Raw genomic sequence first — 24,085 nt, forward strand, 5'->3', positions numbered from 1 at the left:
GTTAGGAGCACCATAACTGTAATGGGAAATACATTTACCCACTTACCTGAGAATCGTTCCCCGGGAGTGACTGGACTGTGGTGGTGTCTCAAACAGATCCTGATGCATGGCGTAGCTGGAGCCCATGGTTGCATGTCCCCCACCACCACCACCTCACTGTTCATGCCAGAGGTCTGTGACTGGATCCTCAGAGGTATCCACAGTGGTCTGTGGGGAGGTAGAGGAGTCTCTGCCAAGTATGACATGCAGCTCTTTGTAAAGCACTGGATTGACTTCCCCAGTCTTCTGATATGCCCATTGTCATTCCTTCGCTGTCATGTGCCATTGCTGCTGATTCCTGTCACATCCCTTCTCCTGCATCCCCTGTGCAATTTGCTGGTAGATGTCCACATTTCTACAACTGGTCTGTAGCTGTGCCCACACAGCTTCTTCTCCCCACAGGATCCAATATCTCTTCTCTACTCCAAGCCAGAGTGTGTCTGGAGCATATAGCTGGCATGGTCAGCTGCACACAACAATGGAGAGCTGCTACGTGTGCTCGCCAAGCTGAGCAATCAGGAAAAGGCATTTTAAAAGTTGCAGGGCTTAAAATGGGGTGGAGAGAGGGGGGACTTCTGGTCTCTGTGACCCTGGGCAGTGGAGTTCACAAGTGTGATGAGAGCTGTCAGTGTCAGGCATTACGGGACAGCTGCTAGTGGACTGTTAAGATCAATGTAGGTAATGCAGCGTCTACACTCCCGCTGCGTCAACTTCAGTACATCGACCACAGCTCAGCGCCGCTTCGGGAGGAGGTGTTACTGCATCTCTGTAACAGGGCGTTTGTCAGTGGGAGACACATTTAAGCACAGACACATGAACAATGTCTATGGAGGGCAGCTTATGTGACCTAACTTTGTAGTGTAGACCAGGCCTCAGCCTATATTGCTTCTCTCCTAACTCATCCTTCTCTATCCCTTTCACAGATACATGTCCATTTACCTACTGTGTGTCTGAGACAGACTAACTCTTAGCAAAACATGCTGGTTTGAAATTCAAAGGTGACCAAAAAGGTTGATTAAAACAGGTAACATGCTCTTTAACTTACACCCTCCTATAAGCAGCTACTTCTGCTTCGCTATCCTTCAAACCCCGTGGCATGTAACATGCCACCTTAAATTTGTATCATTTACATAAACAATGGCCAGTTTCCTTCTAGAAGCCACTTAAAGCTCAGGGGAAGCCAGGTCATTCATCACTGGATTTTGTCTCGAGTGATTTAGTTGTGTAGTTCTTAATCATTAGGAAGAGTTCAGAGGAGAAGACTTCCATCCATCAATATTCAGACACTTCTGTACCTTAACTGTTTACTTGTCCAGATAGTACAGTAACCTATCCAGTTTTTTGTATCCTAGTTGTCCACTTTGTCTTGTCAACCACTACCAACACTTTTCCAAGAGTTCTCTTCAGGTTCACAATTGTACCCAGATCTTTCAGCAATAGATCAACCCCTAGCGTTGTAGCTTACCGAGCAACAGCATGGCATTTGGCACTGTATTCAATGTTGGCTCTCTCCTTGCTATTTCAAAATGGAATACTGTGATAACAAACAACTTAATGACATTGTATGGTGGAACAAATTAACTAGATTCTGCTTATAATGGGGTGTATTAGGCCCAGAGGCCCTCTGCTGGAGGCCTCTCAGTCGTACCACACCCATCCCAGGGAAGGGCAGTAGAAAAGAGTCCTCCAAGACCAACCAGAAAGAGGCTGCAGGGAAGCAGCCAATCAGGGCCCATCAGGTTTGTATAAAAGGAGCTGCAGGGCCAGTCTGAGTTCAGTTGGCTGGCAGGGACCAGGGGATCAAGGAAAGTTCTCCTGGCTGCTGGGACTCTAGAAAGATAAGGGTCATGGGGAAGTAGCCCAGGGAAACATTGTTACTTCAAGGGATGTGGCTGCTACTTAGAGGATCCCTGGATTGGGGCCTGGAGTAGTGGGTGGGCCCGGGTTCCACCAACAGCAACTGGAGAAATGGCTAAGATCTGAAAGTGGGGATTGAAACAGGCCCAGGGAAGGGACTGACTGTTAGACTCTGGTACATCCAGGGAAGGTGGCTGAACTGAGACTGACTCAGCTGAAGGGTTGGGGGTTTATAAACTTAGTTCAAGAGAAGTGGCTCAGCTAGAGAGCTGGGGTCACTGAGGACTCAAGGGAAGTCAAGTGAAGGCAAAGAGTCTCCAGGGAGGAAATCCAGAGCAGGAATCCTCTCAAGCTAGCCGGACCCCAGCTGCGGGGTGCCATGATGGCCCCTGTTGGACTGTTGAAGGACTGAGCCTGGGGAGGGCTATAGCACATTACTGAGGGCATTGAGATGGGCCCAGTTGGACTGTATGCCCCGGAAGGGGTTTGTTTAGTTTCACACATGGACTGTGTGTGACTTGCCTGGAAGGTTGAGTCACCAAAGACCTGCCTGAAGAGCAGCAGCTGACAGGGGCACTATGAGTGGAGGAGACGGAGAAAAAACCGCAGGCCCACACAAACTCAACCTGGGGCTGCTTGCATGAGGTGAGTGCACCCCGTTACGTTGCTATTTTGTAGATCCACCAAAATTAACACTACATTAAAATCCTAGTTTTCCTGTTCAAAGAGATGTTCAAAACCAAAATGTAAACACTGGTTTGTTTGACATTGTTTGATTTAAGCCCTGCACATGTTAATTTTAGATGGACACAACACAAATAGATAGTTGAGTCCAACTGAACTCACCGGGAATAGTCACAAATAAAGCTACTGATCCTAAGTATTTGCAGGATTCGACAAGTGTGCTTTTAGCCAGGGCCGGCTCTAACTTTTTTGCTGCCCCAAGCAGCAAAAAAAAAAAGCACCGCCCCACGAATTTCCCCCCCCCCCCCGGAGCGCCGTGCCGCCGGAACCCCCCCCCCCGGAGCGCCGCGCTGCCGGAACACCCCCCCGAGCCGCCGGAGCCTGCCCCCGCCAACGCCGCCGGAACGCCCGCGCCGCTGGAGCGCCCCCCCGTGAAATGCCACGCCACGCTCCCCCTGCCGCCCCTTACCAGGTGCCGCCCCAAGCATGTGCTTGGGTGCCTGGTCCCTGGAGCCGGCCCTGCTTTTAGCATACAGCATATGTTAATGTGATGCTATTCACATAGATAGTCCTATCCATCTTAAACAAAGCTTCCAAGAGGTGGGGGAGGGGGGAGAAACCCTAATGCTGGTAAAATTTGATTTACTTCATGACACTTAAAAATAAATAAAAAAATAAGTTGATAGCTACTAATATTGCAAGAGTCATGTTACACCTGGAAGGTTGTTCATATTTATATACATTTTCAGATGGACCTGTTTATTTTACATGATAGTCTTAGAATCACAAAAGCCTGAAAGAATTCTGGATTTTAACTCCTGGCCAAAACTTCAAAATGCCTTTAAGAGCCAGGTTGCCAAAAATGTTTAGTTGCTTCCAGACTTCTAATATTGGCATCAGTAGCAGGGCCCAAAACCAAGGAAGTGCCTAATATTTTGTAAACCAGTTCCCTATTTTGAATGTTTTAGGATTGCAATAGGAACAGCATATTGAATATGCATCCAGAATTCAATTTCAAGCCCTAATATTTAACATCACTGTACAAACACTTAGAATTGTGTCTGATGAAGTGGGCATTATGCTACAATACATCTGTTAGTCTTAAAGGTGCCACAGGACCCTCTGTTGCTTTTTACTTAGAATTGGGTAACTGAGTGCCAAAATTTAACAAAATCAATATTGTATAATATATTAATCACAAAATAATGAGTTATTAAAATCCTACTGAACCTATCCAGATTTGTTGAGACAAGAAGCTTTTATAGCTATACTCACGTAAATTGCTGGACACAACACATGCTGAGAACAGAAGCTCATTTATTAGATTAACAGCAAAAAAGTTCCAATTAATACATGAAATTAGATAACCCTGTTTCATCCTGAAGATATGCTCAACTGCTACCTTAGCTTGCTACTGTAGTGAGGAATATTAAATGCAGCTTTCACTTCTTCTTGTCTTTTACTAGCTTTTTCAGTTTTACACTCTATTGGTAGACATTTATTATCACCACTTGATATGCTTTAAAGAAGTGGGTGTGCATCATGTGAGATATGCATAGATGTTAGTGCCTTGTATAAGGTGTCACGGCAACTCAATCACAGAGCTGGGAAGAGAACCCAGGACTCCCAACTGTTTTGTATTGTAACTAACAGACAGTTTTTCAACAAACACATTATTGGAGAGGTTAATAGCTTGCCTCTGCATGCCACGTTAGCAGCAGTATAGGGATCAATACCAGTCCCTTACTCTTACTCAGAAAATAAGGCTGCTTTAGCCTACTGACTTGTTTTCCATTATTTAAATGTAAGACGATACAGGAAAAACTGAATTTTGCTTGATGTTTAGACTAGCAAGGAGAAGAGAGTTCATCTCTGCTAACGCAGGACTTCTCTGCAAAAGAATTACCACTGCTTTCCAGTCTAGATGTCATCTCTGGTGGTATAACGCTTTCCACTGAGACTTCTCCCTGTCAGGATGTTTCCTGATATTCAGCCTCAATATCTCATCTTAATTCCATTACTCCTATTTGGAACCCCCTTTTAAGACCTATACAATTTTAACTCCATGATGTTTATCACTTAGGTTTTTTTCTCCCTCTGTATCAACTGTTCCTCCCCCTTCATATGGCAAGTGTTTTTTACTGAAGTTCAAAGCTTGGACATATCTACCTTGACCTTCTTCATTGAATAAAGCCTGAGTTCTGGAAGGCAACTTCAGCATCCCACCCTTTGCTTGTCAAACTCTTCCACTATTTGTATATTCTTCATTTTCTATGACCAACAGAGCTTTACAGAGGAAAGATGTTCTAGTTATTTTATCCTGTGCTCACTGCATTTAGGTGACGGTAATTTTACCCTGCAACTTCAACTCCTGTCCTCTGCCCATTAATCACAAACTAGCTCTTCATATCATTTCCATCTGGGCTATGTACTTAGGAGAAAGCAAGACCACCCTCTGAGTTTTTAGAGTACACAGAATCCAAAATTCACAGATACAGTATTTCTGTGCAGTCTTTTCAGAGTTTCAAATTCTAATCCCCAAGCATCTCCAATTCAAGGTGATTATCCCAATTTCATAGGGACATTGAATAAGTTTGACTAACTGAGCGAATTCAGTGTAAGACAGGGGGAGGATCTTACCCTAACTTGTTGTTCAGCATCTGGTAAAGAACTTCCCACACATTTGAGATTTCTTAAAGTGCAGGAAGAAGAGCAAATGTCCATGAGTTAAAATTTGATTTCAAGCCTCAGCTGCATTTTCTACATCATTAGTAGCACAAAACTGAATCAGGAGAAGCCTGTCCCATATTTAGGAACTCCAAGTAGTGTAAAGGCTACATGTTTTGAAGTTAGAAGGGAAAGAAAAATTATGCATTGGCATGAGAGGTTTGCTACCTTATGATGTATCACAAAATTCTTGACTTGTTGCATAAGAACTCTGAGTAAAATAAGTTCTTGTGATTATCTCATGGCGTCTTGTGACATATGACATGGTAACATAGAAACCAGTTCATGTTTTCATTGTACCTTTGTCTAAACTTGTATAAAATTCACCTGTTTGTAAGAACAGACTGGGAACTTGCATTTTTTAAAATCTAGTATGCTGGACTTGTTTTCCATGTCCAATGATCTTCAGTTCGAAAAGTAAAATCAGCTGGTTCAGTTAGTGGATTATTTTTTTTTTTTTCAAACTAGCAAAAGCTTTCTCTGCACACTTGTCAACCTGCTGAGGCCTAAACATGGAACAATGTGCAAGACACAAAAATTCAGGAAACTTAATACTGTTAGATTAATTCCTTTAGTGAAAACAAATTTCAGTTTCATTATTTGAAGCTATTTAACATTACATTTGCAGGGTGCTCTTTTGGGACTAAATTGAGTGTATTCCTTGAGATGAGGGACAGATAAATAGGAGACTCTGGATGCTTTTCCATTTGGATAAATGTATCATACTTTTAAAACAGGCTAGAATATTAAAATAAGCATCATAAAACCAAATAAATAGAAGTGCCTCTCAGATGTTCTTTGGGACACTGCCTAGCACATTCTGCAGTTATTTTCTCCTTCAAAGTATGCAACTACAACAGATTCCAGGCAGTGGAAAAAACAGGCCTACTATTTGCTTAAGTTGTTTATTAGCCAGCTGTGATGATTGAAAATGTTCTAGCAAGTATCAACTGTGGTTGGGCTTCTGTGATAAATGAAAGGGGGGGGGACCTCCCTTTTATGGACACCCACTCAGACAGTAGCTATAAAATCCCTCTTAGTAGCTGTTTCCTAATTGCTCTACCTGTAAACGGTTAAAAAGTCTCCCTGCTATGCATAGGTAAAAGGAAATGAGTGGGCTCCTGGCAAAAAGAGCCAATGGGAAGGCTAGAACTGAAAATTAAAAAAAGACGCCCCTTTTGTCTGTCTGTCTCACTCTCCCGGGGAGAGGCGGACAGGGCAGCAGCTATGCTGTAAGAAGCTTAGTTCCTAGGTATGATACTGATGATTTTTTCATACCTGGCCCATGTATTTAAACCCCCAGATATGTAAGTAGATCAGGAAATGTCTAGGAAGATGTGATTAGGTTTATCCCTTTTATTTCATTATGGCTTGTGGATTCCTCTGTGCTAACCCCAGGTGCTTTTGTTTTGCTTGTAACCTTTAAGCTGGACCTCAAGAAAGTTATTCTTGGTGCTTAATCCTTGTAGTTCCTCTTTTAAAATTTAGCAATAGCCTGAGTTCCCAGATGTAAATTTCTTTAATAAAAAAAGAAAATACCCTTTTTAAGAACAGAATTGGATTTTTGTGTCTTAAGAGGTTTGTGCATATGTTTAATTAGCTGGTGGTAACAAATGACTTCCTTTTTTTTTTTCCTTAGCGCCCCCCCCCCCCCCGAGGAGGGGGGTGAAAGGGCTTGAGGGTACCCCACAGGAAGGAATTCCCAAGTGCAGCTTCCTGGGCTCTCAAAGGGGTTCTGCACTTGGGTGGTGGCAGCATCTACCAATCCAAGGTCAGAGAGAACCTGTAACCTTGGGAGTTTAATACAAGCCTGGAGTGGCCAGTATTAATTAATAAGGTTGCGGGCCCCAACCTTCTGCACTTGAAGTGCCAGAGTAGAGAATTAGTCTTGACAGCTTCCATGATAACTTTGAACAAGCCAGGGATTGAAGTGTTAGTGGTTCTACTTTAACTAACCTTCAAGGGTATTAAAAATTTGACTGAATGTGTAGTTATTTGTACTCATTAGTACTTTTAACACTGTAAATTAAATCCATAATTACCAGGAGGAATTTAGTGAAGACTGAAATTCTGGTCCAATTCTCCCTCCCCTCTCCCTGGTACGCTGCTGTGAATCCAGAATGCTAGATTTACACTGGAGTAACAGAAGCATTTGGACCCTTGACCCATTTCTAAGTATTCCAGGAGTGGTCCTGTTATGACACATTCCTGTCCCAAAGTTCATATCTACTCTTTTGCTCAGTCATGCAACCCTTACCCATGAATACCTTAATCTAACCCTGACTGCAATTAATCTACATAAGGCAAACCACATATGCCCTCAATGGCTCTGTCCGCCACTTAGTGACAACAGGGTCCCACCTCCACTCAGTGATTGCATCAAGGACTCTGTGCCTCATACCTACCCCTGTAGGCAGAATGTGTCTATTTGGGAGGATGAGTGGGTGGGCGGGCCCTGCTGCATTCTCCTTCTCCTGCCACACAGTCCTTCACTGGGGTGATGTTAGCCCTTTGGAGTACAAGGGCAGGTAGGGATAAAGGGGGCAGGAACAAAACAAACAGGTTAGGTGTTTAACTATTGAATTAGGAAATTTACTTAAGGCAACTAGATTTTAACATGTTGGCCTCTGAATACTCTTCAAACTATTAGCCCTGAGGATATGTAAAGTTGTCAGGGAAATAAATACAATGTATTGATTACACATGTAAAGACATTTCCAAGAGACTGTAAGCTGGATTCTGTACTTGTATCAATAGTTCTCTGGTCAAAGAAGTGAGCTGCTATTGTTAGGTTTGTAGCAACTTGCTCATCACTTCTTTATAGAAAGTGTAGTTTCATGTTCTACAGAAATTTTGCAATTAGTCTCATTTGACAAATTAAAAATGTCCTTACCACTAATAAGAATGGCCATACTGGGTCAGACAAATGGTTCATCTAAGCCAGGATCTTGTCTCTGACAGTAGTCAATGCCAGATGCTTCAGAGGGAATGAACAGAAGAGGACAACTTTGAGTGATCCCTCCTCTGTCACCAAGTCCCAGTTTCTGGCAGTCAGAGATTTTTGGGACACATGGAGCATGGGGACTTAAGTTGCCTGAACTATGTGGCTCGGGTGTGGATTTTCCACACTTGAGTGATGTAGCTGGGTTGATCTAATTTTCTAGTGTAGCCCAGCCCTGTATAGCCTCCACTCTGCTGGACTTCTGGCTGCACATCTACACTTACAAGGGTTTCTTGGGGTGGGGGTGGTCTTTTGTCTTTTTGTGGGGAGGGGATGTGATGTGTGTCCCCCACTCCCATACAAGGCCTGAGTAGGCCAAAAAAAGCCAATTAATCCTGAGACAGGCTGCCACTGGAAGAGAGTCAGGGCTGATAAGATCTAACTCAGTGTTTCCCAAACTTGGGATGCTGCTTGTGTAGGGAAAGCCTCTGGTGGGCTGGGCTGCTTTGTTTACCTGCCGCAGGTCCGGCCTATCAGGGCTCCCACTGGCCGCGGTTCACCGCTCCAGGCCAATGGGGGCTGCGGGAAGCAGCGCGGGCCGAGGGACATACTGGCCGCCGCTTCCCGCAGCTCCCATTGGCCTGGAGTGGTGAACCGTGGCCAGTGGGAGCTGCGATCGGCCGGACCTGCAGATGCGGCAGGTAAACAAATCGGCTCAGCCCGCCAGGGGCTTTCCCTAAACAAGCGGCATCCCAAGTTTGGGAAACACTGATCTAACTGATGTTGAAGCCCCACTCAGCAGGGGAAGCCTGAGCAGTATAAAACCAGGAAGTAAAGCGCAAGAAGGAACACTCTAATCGTAGTCTCACTAGACCAGTGGGGAATTAATAACAGATGGGGGAGGGTCACTTAGTCTCTCCTCCTCCTTAGCCTGGAGAACTCCCTTGCAAAACTTCCCAGTTTGCTGCTCCTGTTTACGAGCCAATGTAACACTCCCACTTCTATAATCTTCCTTATGCCTACTTGGTTCCCAGAGAATTGGACTTACTGGAGGACTTGGGAACAGTGAAAGAATGGTTTAAATGTGGTGCACATGCCAACCATATTTGGAACTAACTTTGTAACCCTGTGCATAAAACTGTCAAACACCCATGCAACCCTGTACCTTGACTGATTTGAAGTGATTCTGGTTTAGTGATTGCATGCCACACAGCTGAAAGGGGGATCTGGATTTCATTCTTAGTCCGTTTCTCATTAAGCTGGGAGGACTGAGGCAAGGGGAGAGGGTAGGCTGATAGTCTAAGGCAGCAGACTCAAAGGCTTTTCTTCTCCTGGTGTTCTGGCCTTGATATGGGTGTGTAGGCTCAATCCTTGCTTGTCTGGGTGCTCAGTGATAGGGGCCATGCAAGAAATTAACTAGGTGTAGTGAGAGCTTTTTACCACACAGTAGTGATCCCTTCAGCTTGTTAAACTACCATGGGAGATACTGAGTGCCATTTGTCTGCAGCTAGAAGTGTCGTGGCAATGAATGAATGGACCGTGATGTTAAAGTGCTAAAACAGGGCTAAAGTGAGGGTGATGAGTCCTGGAAGGAAGCATCTCCTCATGTGGTACTAAGTGACATAAGCATGTAGGACAACTTATCCTATGCAGGCTCTATAAATCCAGGTCCTAAACTTACTGCTGCTCTTGAATCAGGGAGTGCTACAGCAGTGGGCACTCTGTCCTTGAGAGGACCCAGCACCTCTGATTGTTTTCACTAAGATTATGTCCATGCTTGGAGCAGATTCCCAGCTTTGCAGACCTACTCATGGTAGCTCTCATCAACCAAGCACACTCAAAAACTGTAGTGCAGCTGCAGTACCACGGGCAGCGGTGAATGGCAGCACAGGCTAGCCACCCTGAGTACAACTCCACTTGGACCTAGTCGGTGCGTACTTGTGGCAACTAGCCCATGCTACTCCAGCTACACTACTGTTTTTTAGTGAGCCAACTTGATGATGAGCGCTAGCATGGGTATGTCTATGCAAGCTGGGACTTACAGCCCTAGCTCCAAGTGTAGATGGCCCCAGGAGTCCCACTTGCTCAGAGGCTTCAGTTGGAGTACTGTGTCCAGTTTTAGTCCTTTCTATACACTGGTGACCACTACTGAAGGTTTGTGTTTGTCCAGAAGACCGTGCTTATGCTCCTTAAACAGAACAACCTAAAATCTCCCTCAGCAGTGAGTTGTCTGCAGATTTCTCCCTTTAAATCCGCCTGTAACTAGCTTTACTTACTCAGGGCTACAAGTTTAACTATCTCATTAAACCTGAGTTTCCTATCTTCAAACTAAGATGTGTATGAGAGCTGGGAGCCAAGTAAGGTACTGAGAAGTCAGAGCTCAATTAGGTAGAGGTAAGAGGAAATCTAGGGAGGTTTCCTCCTAAGTGTTGAAGAAAGACGCTCTGATTTAGAGCTTTCTTTTGGGTCAAGGAAGTTGTGGTGTGTGCACTGGCCCCCTGGCGCAGGACAGTCTCCACTTTTCCGTTACAACAAAGCACATCAGAAGTTTGAACTACTTAGTTGAACAGAATATTCTACTGCTCCAGAGAGCTTTCATTTAAAGGGACATATTGAAAACTTAGTCTTTCTTCCCATAGTATCTCAAGAGCCTCTTGACATTTGAATAGTCTTATTACTGTAGTGCCTGGAAGCCCTAGTCATGAACCTGGATCCCATAACTTTTTATCCTTTACTTCAGATATGTCCTCAAATCACTTGCCTGTGGTGTGTTTTTTTGTTTGGTGGTGTGTTTGTTTGTTTTGTTTTGTTTTGTTTTTTAGTATGCCAGTAGCATTCTGAGCCCTCCAATCAGAATCAGGGCCTTATTTGATCCTTATTGTCAAACAATATCTCATACAGGAAAGGCCAATTCACTACAGGAAGATCTACCCAAGCAAAATGAGCCAGGATATAACTCCAAATGGCTCATGCATCTCAAGTAATATCTGAAAAGGATCCTATGTTGGTCACTCCAAATGCTAAGCTACCTTGAATCTGTCAAGAATTTTACTGTACTAAAGATTGGTGTCTATCTGGTAAGGATATTAGTAGGTAGTTCATTATTTGTATGTATATTTGTAACAGTACATGCAAAGGAATGAAGCCTGAGGTCGGGAGAAGTTAGTGGTGGTAGGCCTGTTCCGGTGAGGTGCTTGCCACCTTCAATTGCAGTGAGTATGGAAGATGACTCTTCCCTATGCAAGGAATCCCTTGTGACACGTAAGCGTCCTGTCTTTAAAAAAAAAAAAAAAAAAACCTCTCTAGCCTCTTCATCAGAGAATGTTGCTCAGCACAACCAATACTAGCACATGCCTCTTCTCTTTGTGTTCAAAATGGAGTCACGTGCCTTTTTGAAGAAGCTAATGGGAGCTAGTCTTAATAGGGCATAGCATATGGAGCAAGATCAGTTTGCATGATATTGCTCCAGATAGCCATAGTTCAAGAGAGTTTCACAGTAGCATAAGAATTAATGTATTGTGCTGTAGTTCTCAGTTCCTTACGTGGCCTGACTGGCACTGGCAAAAGTTACAATCTCCTGCAAAACACTGGTGACTTTTGCACTTTTAAGAGTGCCTGTGGAATGAGTTTAACTATAATGCTTCGAGCCAGAAAAGGACACATCAGTCCTGAGAGAGATTCTAGACTATTTCGGTGTGTACTGTGGTGCTTCATGGGGGTTCCCAGGGTTGCGAGGCACCTTGCTTTCACCTGCCCTTAGTGTGAGGAAGTCCTTGTCTGTGCCTGCCAGGGGTCAGCTTCCCAACTCCATTGGCAACACAAGTATTGCCCTGTAGGCCTATGCAGCCCCCCGCCATAGGTTAGAGATAAGCACACTCTAACCCCTGAGCATCCCTGGAGTGTCCAACCCCTCTTCCACTGGACACTCGCAGTATTCACATATTTGCTGCTACTAGGGTGATCAGATAGAAACTGTGAAAAATCAGGACACAGGGTGGGGAGTAATAGGAGCCCATATATAAAAAAAGCCCCAAATATTGGGACTGCCCCTATAAAATTGGGAAGTCTGGTCACCCTAGCTGCTACTGAAGAAGCAGTACACCCCAGCTTGCAGTTTCACCTCAGATCACTGCGCCACATAATGCAGAGTACTTATGTTTATAGTGAAAACAAGTAAGTTTGTTGAATAAAGTGTAGAGATTCAAGTAATCGCAAGTAGAAGTATCAAATGGTTACATATGAAATATCCATTCTAGAACCTAGATTGACTTAACTAGATACTTTTGTCTCTTACAGAACATTGCTTCCCCCAAAGTCCTTCCAGTGTGTTATAGTCAGGCTTGGCTGTGACCCTCTGTTCATAAGACAAACACACTATTAGCTTGTCTCCTTAGTGAAGGATCCAGGGTGTACCTCAGTAGTCAGACATACCCCCCCCCCCCAACAATCCATTGTCTTTACTCGTACTCCTCCCTGCAGTTTTTTTTTTCTCCTGTAAATTTCCTCTTTAAAGATTTCACAATCTCTTGATTAGCATTTGGCTCAGTATGCCAACAGGTATTCACTGTCAGACCTACAATGTCCAATACATGCTACCGGACAGAGAGAGAGAAGCGTCCTGTCTGAGACATGTCGCCTCCTGGTTACCTGCCTTAACAATTTTCAGTACAGGCAGTCCTCGACTTTACGATGTTTGACTTACAATGAACGGCACTTACGACATTTCTGAATTGACACCCTGATTCAACTTAACAACAATTGGTTTTGACTTGGACACTCGGTCCCGCAATGGATTGGTTTGCAGTTCCAAGTTAAGATGTTTTGACTTACAATTGGTTCCTGAAAATTGCATTGTGTCGTAAGTCCGAGGACTGCCTGTATAGACAACTCTTTTTAAATATTATCCATATACACATTTTGCAGTGATTATGATGAATAGTGGGCTACTGGCTTCTGTAAAATTCTATACATCCTCTGTGCCCTCTGCCAGTTGGCACAAAGAGGTTCTTGGGTCACACATACATTGAAATCTCTTCATAATCAAATTGAGCAAAACTGATGTTTTTAACTGTAATGAGATCCAAAATCACTACTACTACTACAAAAAAAAAAAAAAAATTTATTCAGTGCACAAACAACCTATCTTGCAAGGACAGAACAAGTTCTACTAGGCACTTTAGTTCCATGGCAGGTCAGTCAGGTAATTCCAGCAGTTTACCCCCACATGCTTTAAAATCCTTCTCTTGTATTCCAGTGACCCACAGGCCTCTAAATTCCTTCCTATCTTTGGAAGAAACCACATATGTTATTCCTACTCCTTCAACCTACAGTCCCACTGATTACTATAAAGAGCAAACAAAGTATCTTAGAAATTCAATTTTGAACTATATAGCAGGGTGGCCAATATGAGGAGTGATACCTAAAACTGATCACTAACCCAAAACAACCATCTCAAAGAAACTGTAGAATTTCTTAGGTTTTTATTTTTGGGGAAGGGTCTTCTCCATTTTTAAAGGAGCGCCAAAGATTCCCTTCCACATCTTGCACTTTGGTCACATGAAGAAATATGTGGGACTCTTTTTGGAATCTTCTGGCATAGTTGTCTTTCTAACATTGAGGAGCAAGAGACTTGAGGCCAGTTTTTACTGAAGTTGGAGCAGGGAAACTTGGGAGTAGCTGTAACTCCCCAAAAGCTCCAGAAAAGCCTTGTGAGTGCCAGTTCATGAAGAGAGTGAATGAATCCATGCATGTCCTGCCCCACTCCTTCCCATCAGAGCTTGGCCACTTTTTTCGGTGTGACTGGCCCCTCTTCCAGAATCTCCCCAGTGCAAAAGTGTCAGACTTTGTTCTGTCAGGCCCTCCAGCAGTGTCTATGCTGGCAGAAATCTGGAGTTAGTCTGGCCCAGTGAACTCTCCAAAATACTACTGAAAAGGCTGACCAAACTACTTTTGTTGCCCTAATTCTAGACCTATTAGTATATTTGTAAGAGTACAGTTCAACAAATGACCTCTACTGAAAACAGACTGCTGTTTATTCAAACTCTTATTCCAGATGCACTAGAACAGCTAGTACCACTTATGTGGTTCCACCTAATTAGCCAAAACAAAGGCAGAAATCTATCTTCCCAAATTAAGAAAATGCGTTTAATTCAGTAGAAGAGAAAGCAGATATAATTGTTTTAACTTTGGCCAATTATATATAATATTGATAGCTATCTAATGCTTTATGCTCACGGTTATAAAATTTTCAAACTGTTTTGATTTTGGCTATAATCAGACACTAATTCTGGAGATATTAAGAATTTTTGCTTTCAGCTAATGTAAAGTTTACAACTAAACTGCCAAGAACAAGGGTGATAAATACATCTACTACCTGCAAAATAATCAGCCATAAACTGAAGATAGCAGATTCTTCAACTGCTAATATTTCATTCCATAGTGCTCCTGTCAGGGCCATGAGTTGTTGTAGCATATGATTCAAATTAAAATTCAATTGAGAACAAGCAGCTTTATTCTTAGTGATTATTTCTCTCATCTTGATTTTGAACTGGTGCAATTGAAAGTGTCACGAGGACTGTTAATTGATTAAGTTAGGATGATACTGAATAAACTAGCCTACTTCCTTCACTACCTCCTCCCTGTACAACTAGGCACACTGTCAGCCAAGATGCAACTGTTCAGATAGCACTTTGCTTTCCCTTCTACTAGGTAGGACTACCTTTTTTCATCCTACAGACTGCAGTTCTGGATATATGCCTATCTCTTGTCTGTGGCAGGACACAGCAATACCACTGTACCCTCAGCTCAGCCTGTTGGATTTATTTTACTAGACAATATATTTATATATTCACTTAAAACACAATAGAAAGGTTTTCACTTAAGTTCAGTAGGACTTTTCCATGGGATAGACTTGTTAACTCTATCCATAATGCTGAATCATGGGTCTCTTAACTTTGTTCCTAGCCCACGATAGATATATCCTTATTACAGATGTCAGGCACTCTGGAAGCTTCCCCACATACAAATTCAGTGCTCCTCATTGGTGAGCTGCAATAGTATTACATATACAAACATAGCTAGTTAAAATTGTGTGCCCTGTTCTCTATCTGTTACACAGTACCTAGGCACCCTAGTCATGGACTAGGACCCCATTGTTCTAGAACCTCCAAAGGAGCCATGTTTACTCCTATTCCTACTCTTTTCTTTGACCAATACAGCTACAAATACCGTATTGTGTTCATTAAAAAAAAAAAAGCATTTTTCCATGAGTTACCAAAATGTAGACAAAAACTATGCCGGAATGAAATTACTTCATCAGTGGGAATTCCTTATTGTGATGTCTTAAGTTTTCCTCCAAAGACCTTAATCTGATTCTACTGCAAAGTGCTGCATTTCCTTCCATTTTTTTTTAAGTTTAGTGGTCTTACAGTGGTCTTTTTCATGATCTTTTAGTGGTCTTTTTCAAGCAAGGCAGTACAGGACACAGTAGCAATTGGAAAGACAGGTCCCATGCCAAATAACCATATTTCAGATCTTCTAACCCCAAAGTAACATCAGCTGCCAGCCTGTGCCGCCATCTTTTCAATTAGATGGTGTCATGAAGATTACCAGTGAATTTAAAGCTGATATTTAACAACTAACAAGGTGCTGGGTGCTATTTGAGGCACGAATGAAGACTTTATGCCAGCCTCGGTGTAAGTAACACAAACAATTTATCCAAGCTGACCAAATAGAGGTCCTCACTGGACACTGCGGTCTCCGTTTTAAATGGATATGGAAACAGCACTGTTAGCTGTGGTGGACTGATACTGGTAAGTCTAGCAGAAGTGTTTCTTAAGGAGGGATTTGTTCATTCTAGTACCTATGCGTGCCTCATCACTCTAGTGTCTGAGCACCTTCCGTATCCTAACAGATGTGAGGGCAGACTCATGCCAGCTTTACACAGTAGGGACAACAAACAAAAGTATGGAAGCGTGAGGGGATGGCTACAGAAGGAGCTATGAAGCAGGAGTCCCTGACACAGCAAGGGGGGAGTAAAAAGTGCAGGAAGTAAAGCTGATGTAGGCATACGCAGAATTGTCAGTCTTGGGGGGTGGGGGCACCTTTCAGTTAATGGAGCCAGCTGTGGTTTCAACAGTAGCAGTGATCTGACCAGCAGATGAGGAAGAGTTTAACTGCAGAGTTCTGGTCTACTGGCATTATCCAATTGCCCTCAGTGGTGACCCATGAGTGTCTGTAGAACCCCAGCCTCTTTCACCAAGGTTTTTCTTACAGCATAACAACATTACCAAACAGTAGATCTGTGAATCAATACTGCTTTATTGCCTATAATAAGTCTCTCCTAGGCCTGCAGAGGAAGGGTGTCACTAGCAGGGTTCTATCTACCAGCATTCTGCTGCTTCTGACTGAAATCAGCCAGTGTTGCATCTCGGATGCTACAGACACATGACCTAGAAACTGATCATCCCCTAAAGGTACGTATGGCATGCTGATGCTTCACCTGGAGTATTTTAGGGGTTATTGTTCAGTTAGCACAGTGGCTTTCAACCCATGGTCTGTGACCTCTGGGCTTCCACAGACTATGCCTAAGATTTCCAAAGGGGTCCATGCCAACGTTTGACATTTTTTAGGGGTCTGCAAATGAAAAAAGTTGAAAACCACTGAGTTAGCACAATAGTTCATAAGCACAACTTGGCATGCATCCAGCATTGTGCAATCATGAATCTTGAATTCCCCTTCAAGAATTTGGTATCCCAAACAGCAAAACAAGAATTAAGTGCACAAAGTGATGTAAAAGGCATCAGTGACTCTTCATTCCAAGTTCTTCTCTAGTCTCAAATTTTTACCTTCCCCTGCACAAGGATGTCAGTTTTCGGATAACTTTATTATAATGAATGTTTATGGGGATTTAAGATGTATCTGAAAGATACATATTGCTTCTGTTCCCATTTTGACTGGTGGGGAAACCTACAATTGTTGCATTCCTTTGGCATTTCATTTGGCATGAAAACATTGCATTTTTTAATGGCAATCACAAAGCAAGTCCCAAGATAGCACACTAGTATCTGGTTTGCTCCCCCACTCAGATTCATGGATCTACTACACCATATATGTTTATGCCACATTTAATCTCTGAAGACATTTGTCATGTTAGACTGCTATTGGCCCAAGACGGTCCACAATGTCTTCCTTTTTCTAACTGCAGCACCTGCCTGGACACCAGAACATCTGACGCCAAAGCTGGAGGTCAGGCTGTTCCAGAAGATGCATTACAAATATTTTGTTTGGCAAATAAACAGAGCATTCATTAGGCAGATGATCAGTCCTATTCTGTATAGCTGTCCTACTAATGCGGGCTGATGAGTCTGAAAGTGAGTATAATATTCTGGTTTTCATTGTTGATCGAGATTGAAAATAAGGTTGTGGATTTTCAGTCCCATTTAGGAAGAAAGATCTGGCATACATTTTTACAGCCATTCCACAGGAGTATCTGGTATCCTCTTAAGTAATAGTCGTATCTACCTCATCAGATGCTTCAGAGAACCCAGGTTGCAAATAAACAGAATGCTCAGGCATCTACAAAATGCAGGAGGTGCTTCTTTCAAACCTGCATTCATGTAATATTTAAGAGATGCACAATCAAATTTTTGAGGGAAGTCTCTATACACCCTGTTAACAAGCAGTCACTGTCAACTGCATATTAATGAATTCACCAACTTCAACACCTGGAAAGATACTGGAACCAATTATTAAACAATCTGTAAGAACAATGAAGTTACTAGGTGCACAACTATCAGAAAGACCATACTCAAATAGTAACTATCAGAAAGACCATACTCAAATAGTAACTATCAATGGTTTTCTGTTAAACTGAGAGGGTGTATCTAGTGGAGCCCCTCAGGGGGTTAGTACTGGGTCTGGTACTAGTCAAAATTTTAATTAATGACTTGGACAATGGAGTGGAGAATATGCTTCTAAAAATTGCAGATGACACCAAGGTGGGAGGGGGTTGCAAGAACTTTGGAGCACAGGATTAGAATCAAAACAACTTTGACAAATTGGATAATTGGGTCTGAATTCAACAAGATGAAATTCAAGAGACAAGTGCAAAGAAGGAAAAAGCAAATTCATAGATATAAAATGGGGAATAACTGGAAAGGATCTCCAGGTAATGGTGGATCACAAATTGAATATGAGCCAACAGTATGATACAGTTGTGTGAAAGACTAATCTCATTCTGGGGTGTATTGTATGTAAGACACAGTAGATAATTGTTCTTTACTCCGCACTATGTAGACAAATTAGAAAGAGTCCAGAGGATAGCAACAAAAAATAAGATTTTTCTAAATCTTACCTATGAGGAAAGGTTAAAAAAACTGCACATGTTTAGTCTTGAAGCCTCAAGAGACTTGATAAGTCTTCAAATATGTTAAGGGCTGTTAAAGAGGCCAGTGATCAGTTCTCTAGTCCACTGAAAGCAGGAGAAGTAATAATGGGGTTAATGTGCAGCAAGGGAGATTTAGGTTAGATACTAGGAGAAACTTTTAAACTCTAAAGATTATAAAGACTCTAGTCTTCCAAGGAAGGTTGTCAAATCCCCATCTTCGTAGACTTTTAAGAACAGGTTGGACAAATACATGTCAAGGATGGTTAAGGTCAGTGGCTCTCAACCTTTCCAGACTACTGGACCCCTTTCAGGGGTCTGATCTGTCTTGAGTACCCCCCAAGTCTCACTTCACTTAAAAACTACTTGCTTACAAAATCAGACATAAAAATACAAAAGTGACTCAGCACAGCATTACAGAACAATTGCTTGCTTTCATTTTTACCATATAATTAGAAAATCAATTGGAATATAAATATTGTACTTACATTTCAGTGTATACTGTATAGTCTATAGAGCAGTACAAACAATTATAAACCAACTCCAGGACATAGCCCCAAAGCTCAGAGCTGCCAGATCTCAACACTCTGCCAATGACACTGTGCCGAAACTGGAGTCCCCCAGATGGACCTGATTCTGACTGGCCACCAAGAAAAGTTTATCTGTTTTACGGGGAGTGGTGAGCACTGTATGTGTAGCGGTGCAGTCTGGTTTGGATGATTGTTAATAAAGAGAGGTTATGTAGTTTTTACTGAATTCACTAGTGCTTTTTATATAGTCTATTGTAAAATTAGGCAAATATCTAGATATGGTGATGTACCCCCTGGAAGACCTCTGTATACCCCTAGGGGTACGCATACCCCTGGCTGAGAACCACTGGTCTAGGTTTACTTGGTCCTGCCTCAGTGCAGGTGAACATTTCTTGTTGGTAGCATGAACAGAGAGTTAGTAGCTTCCTGAGTGTTATCTGGCTGAATTGGGGAGGGCTGTGGAACATTCTGAGCAGATATCTCCAAACAAGACAACCTCTAACATTTAGTACGGAGGGTTATGAGCAACATAAATTACTAAAGGCCCTTTGCCTGCATCTGACAATTAGTCCCTCTGAAGGAGAGAGGACAGCACATCTGGAAAGAGGCACCAGCATGCAGCTGTAGGAAGGCAGATGGCTTTTAAAAGCTATAGTCTAGTTCAAGAGGAAAAAACATTTAACACCAGCAAGACTTTCTTAAGCCAAAAATCTGTACTGAATTACATTTAAATATGTTGTGCTTCCACTAGGGGGGGCACACTAGTCAAGATCAGCCTGAGGTCTTGCTGGAGTTTAGCAAACCCCGCAGTGAATCACAAACAAAGAGACTATCCCAGAAAAAGTTTACAATTGTATTGTCCAGGCTTTAAGTTACTTGCAATAAAGTGAATTTCAAGTTTCTCCTGCCCTCCCTCTCTGCCCCCAAGTGCCTCCTGGATTTTGATAGGCTGTGCAATATCTTCCGCTGAAGACTCTCAATTTTTTTTTAAAGTCTAAAATTTCAAAAGCAAGATAGGTTTCTAATAAATTTGTTAGTCTCTAAGGTGTCACAAGTACTCCTGTTCTTCTAAAAGCAAGATAGTTTGACAGAGAAATTAAAAGCTTTCCAAAGTGCTGCCCCATTCTCCGGGGAAGTGAATAGTTTTCAAGCACCCCCGAGGCAGTGTTTCACAGGAGAAGGGCAACACCTCTTTAAGTGCCAACTTTAGAAGGACCAACTCAGCAGCCTAAATAAAAAGTACTTGTGGATGTGCCATTTCTAGAAATGTTTGTTCTAGACAAACCTCTGCTTTCTTGGTCTCTCCCTTTCTTTGCTGCAAAAGCAATTCCTCTCCCTCCAGCAGAGGAGAGATCCCTTTCCTCTCCCTCTCTACTAAATCCCATCTGGCAGCCAGCACTGCTTGCAAAACCTTTATCTCAAAATAAAATGCAATACCGCCACCAACCCCTCCCTCACTAACCAGCGAGGGTACTCACAGGCTGATTGTGGCCTCAGGAGTTGCCCAGAGATCTGAGCAGGGAGACGGTGGCGAGCAAGGCAGATCCGAGGGGAAGATGCTGCAGGACTCTGGGTTGTTTTGAAGGTCTTACTCTGGCTCTCTCCAGCCCTCCCTCCCTGGATGAATGATGTCAGAAGCAAACTGGGTGTGGAAAGAAAATAATTTTCAAAGGAGGCTCTCAACTGCCTGGAAATGCAAGGGGGGGGGGGGACTTTTCCCGCCTGTTTCTCCAAACACATACAGATAGCTAGGTCTGGGTTGGCTTCCAGACTCTTTGTAGTGGGGGTCACAGACAGCTCCTGAGGACCAGATTTTCTAATTTCAGTCTCCACTGAGACTCGAAGGATTTTCCTTCCCCTACCCCCACTGCCAGCCTAATAAACTGGCTTTATCCAAGAGGGACTAGAAAGGTAGGATGCTCCAATAATCACCCATGAGATTAGGGAGAGCGTGCACACGGGCCTAGATTTCCCTTTAAAAAAGCCGTGGGATTTGCAGATAAGTTACTATTTGTTCCTGCAGTTTAACAGAGAGGTTCTCAACCTAGGGCATGCATATCCCTGCGGGTACCCAGAGGTCTTCAAAGGGGTACATCAACTCATTTAGGTATTTGCCTAGTTTTATAACAGGCTACATAAAAGCACTAGGAAGTCAGTGCAAGCTTAAATTTCATACAATGACTTGTTTATACTGCTCTGTATACTATACACTGAAATGTAAGTATTTATATTCCAATCAATTTATTTATAGTTACATGGTAAAAACACTTACTCTTTTTCAGTAAGTGTGCTGTGAGACTCGTATTTTTGTCTGATTTTTGTAAGCAAGTAGTTCTTAAGTGAGGTGAAACTTTGGGGTACACATGATAAATCAGACTCCTGAAAGGGGTACAGTATTCTGGAAAGGTTGAGAAGCACTGATGGACCAAACTGAGGCCCAGGGCTGGATCAAGGCCACACAGAGACGCCTGGGGCCCTGCACCATAGCACTAGCTCTACTGGGATGGAAGTAGTGGTAGGGTCCACTCACGCACGTAGGATTCAACCACTGTGCAGACTGACACTACTCTTTGCATGTGGTGTAGTTATAGTCGTGCCGGTCCCCGGAAATTAGTGAGACAAGGGGGGTGAGGTTTAGGGACCCACTTCTGTTAGTGAGACAGACAAGCTTTCAAGCCACACAGAGCTTTTCTTCAGGTCACGGTGGGGCTGCTAGCCTCACAGCAAAATGCACGCTGGAGCAGATTGTTTAGCATGTTAAACACTAAAAATCATGGGCTGAACAGACACTGGATTTATGGATTATTACAACAAACTGTAACCCACTAACCCTTCTCGTTTTGTCCTGTGCCTGCAGAGGTGTTAATGGGCTACTCTATGAATGGTCCCTTACAATATGTGCCAAGTACTTTATGCTAAACAATCTGTTCCACCTTGCATTTTGCTGAGAGTACCTTTCCCAGACCCTGGGAAGAGCTCTGTATGGCTCAAAAGCTTCTGTCACCAACAAACCATGGTTCAATAAAAAATATTACCTCGCCCACCTTGCACACTTCTTTTGTTAGGGTGGGGTGCCCACCCTCAACCCTCTCCAGAGCTCTGCTCCTCATCTCTGTCTAGGTGTGGTCTTTGCATATGAAGGGAGGACTTGGGCCTCATCCACCTAAGTGTATTATTTTCCCACCATCTTTACAGCAAAAGGTGGTGGGGGAGGGGGGTTGCCAGTCTAGCTAAGCCATAATGGGTTGACAGCAGTAAGGCTTCCCCCAACCAGGGCTGGCTCTAGCGTTTTTGCCGCCCCAAGCGGGGGGGGGGGGGCGCGATCGGTGGCAATTTGGCAGCAGCTCTAGCGCCACTTCATTCTACAGCAGCAATTCGGCGGCAGGTCCTTTGCTCCAACAGGGAGTGACGGCCCCGCCGCCGAACTGCCAGACGTGCCACCCCCTTCTTCATTGGCCGCCCCAGGCACCTGCTTGCTACGCTGGTGCCTGGAGCCGGCCCTGCCCCCAACACAGTCCTCTACTGGACTGACTGGGCCTCCCCATGCACCTGTTATTAGAAGGGAGGGGAAGTAGTATTTTCCCATGTGTGGAATGAATGAATGACTGTGCTGAGCTCCAACATCTGCGAGTGCGCACTCCGCCACCCCCTCCTTATGCCCTTCCAGTCACGTATGCAACTGAAGGGAGAGCTGGGATGAGAGAGGAAGGGGAGAGGCTGTGCTCTTAAGTTTCAAGCAATTGATTCTGCTGTTCTTCCTCTTCCTCTGGGGAAAGGGGCTGCACTGAAGCTCTTCCCCCTCTTCCCCCCGCGAGATTTGGTGCTGGAGCTGCAGCAGATTAGAAGGGAGTCTCCTAGTAGCGGCAAGCTGCAGCAGGAGGGAGAGCCCTTCCCTGGCATGTGGAGCAACAGCGTGCAAAGGCATGCCTCAGGGGTAGCCCAGCAGGAAGTAAAACCTGTCCTGGGCAGGAGATAATGCTGGGCTCCCTGGGGCAGGTACTGCTGAGTGTTGGATCCGCTACCGTTGGTGAGCAACTGCACAGCAAAGATACAACTTGCAAGGTAACCCAATGAGACTTCAGCCTTTCATCTCTACCTTACCCAAGCAGAGGGCCCTGAGTGAAGAAGCTGCAGTTGTATCAGTTGCTCCTGCCCCCAAGTGAGGGGGAAGAAGAACTGAAATAGCATTGGTGCAAGACTGTCTTGTACAACACTATAGGCTACCATGTGCTCATTTATCCCTGGCTTCCTCCCCCTACTGATATGGGGTGTCCGTCAGGTTGCAGTCTGGTCCCACGCAGTGAGGTTAAAGTGGAACTCTGTTACCTCATGTCTCTGGAGCTATATAATTTTATTTTTCTGAGAGTCCACAGGTTCTGAGAAACAAGGCAGGTGAGATAATATCTTTTATTGCACCAACTTCTGCTCGTGAGAGAGAGAAGCTTTCGAGTTACACAGAGCCCTTCTTCAGGTCCTCAAAATCTCCTCTCTCTTTCACCAACAAAAGTTGGTCCAATAACTTTTCCCACCTTTGTCTCTCTCATATCCTGGGACCAATGCAGGTCCACCAACACTGCATACGTGGATACTGTTTTTTTTTTTCTTCCAAAAACTGAAGCATCATCCATATTCCATTTTAGGAAAAAATTCCCTGGGGTAAAGTTTACAGTTTTATTTAAAGCAAACAAGCAGCATAATAAATCATAGTGACAGATCCATTGAGCAACCACCTATCAGTGATTGCTCAATTATGTCAACCCTAATGACCTTTTTATATCTTAAATGATATTTTGCCACTATTGCCCAAAGGAGCAGCTCCTGCAATACTTAGTATTTATGTGCTGTCTGACTGTTACGGTGCTTGAAAGCATCCACAAAGAGGAAGCACCTCTAATGGTTAGAGCAAGGGACTGGAAGTTAAAA

General features: G+C 43.6%; 1 protein-coding gene and 1 long non-coding RNA gene across 4 annotated transcripts in view; one reads left to right on the plus strand and one right to left on the minus strand.

The window, feature by feature from the left end:
• The window catches only part of EMP2 (epithelial membrane protein 2), a 41,276-nt gene extending 20,475 nt beyond the window's left edge, over positions 1–20,801 (minus strand). Inside the window, exons 1-2 of one of the 3 annotated variants that reach the window (XM_042861617.2) lie at positions 20,641–20,794; positions 47–805 (exon numbers count right to left, since the gene is read on the minus strand). The gene's annotated coding sequence lies outside the window, so the exon portion shown is untranslated. Of the gene's footprint in view, positions 1–46; positions 806–20,640 lie in introns of all 3 variants that reach the window. The other 2 variants (XM_005295239.4, XM_042861618.2) reach the window with 2 other exon arrangements.
• Positions 1–24,085, plus strand: part of LOC135973808 (uncharacterized) — a 142,524-nt gene that overhangs the window by 6,067 nt on the left and 112,372 nt on the right. The window lies entirely within an intron of this gene.

This window comes from Chrysemys picta, chromosome 10 (genome assembly GCF_011386835.1).
Source record: "Chrysemys picta bellii isolate R12L10 chromosome 10, ASM1138683v2, whole genome shotgun sequence".
In the NCBI taxonomy this organism is placed as follows: Eukaryota; Metazoa; Chordata; order Testudines; family Emydidae; genus Chrysemys; species Chrysemys picta.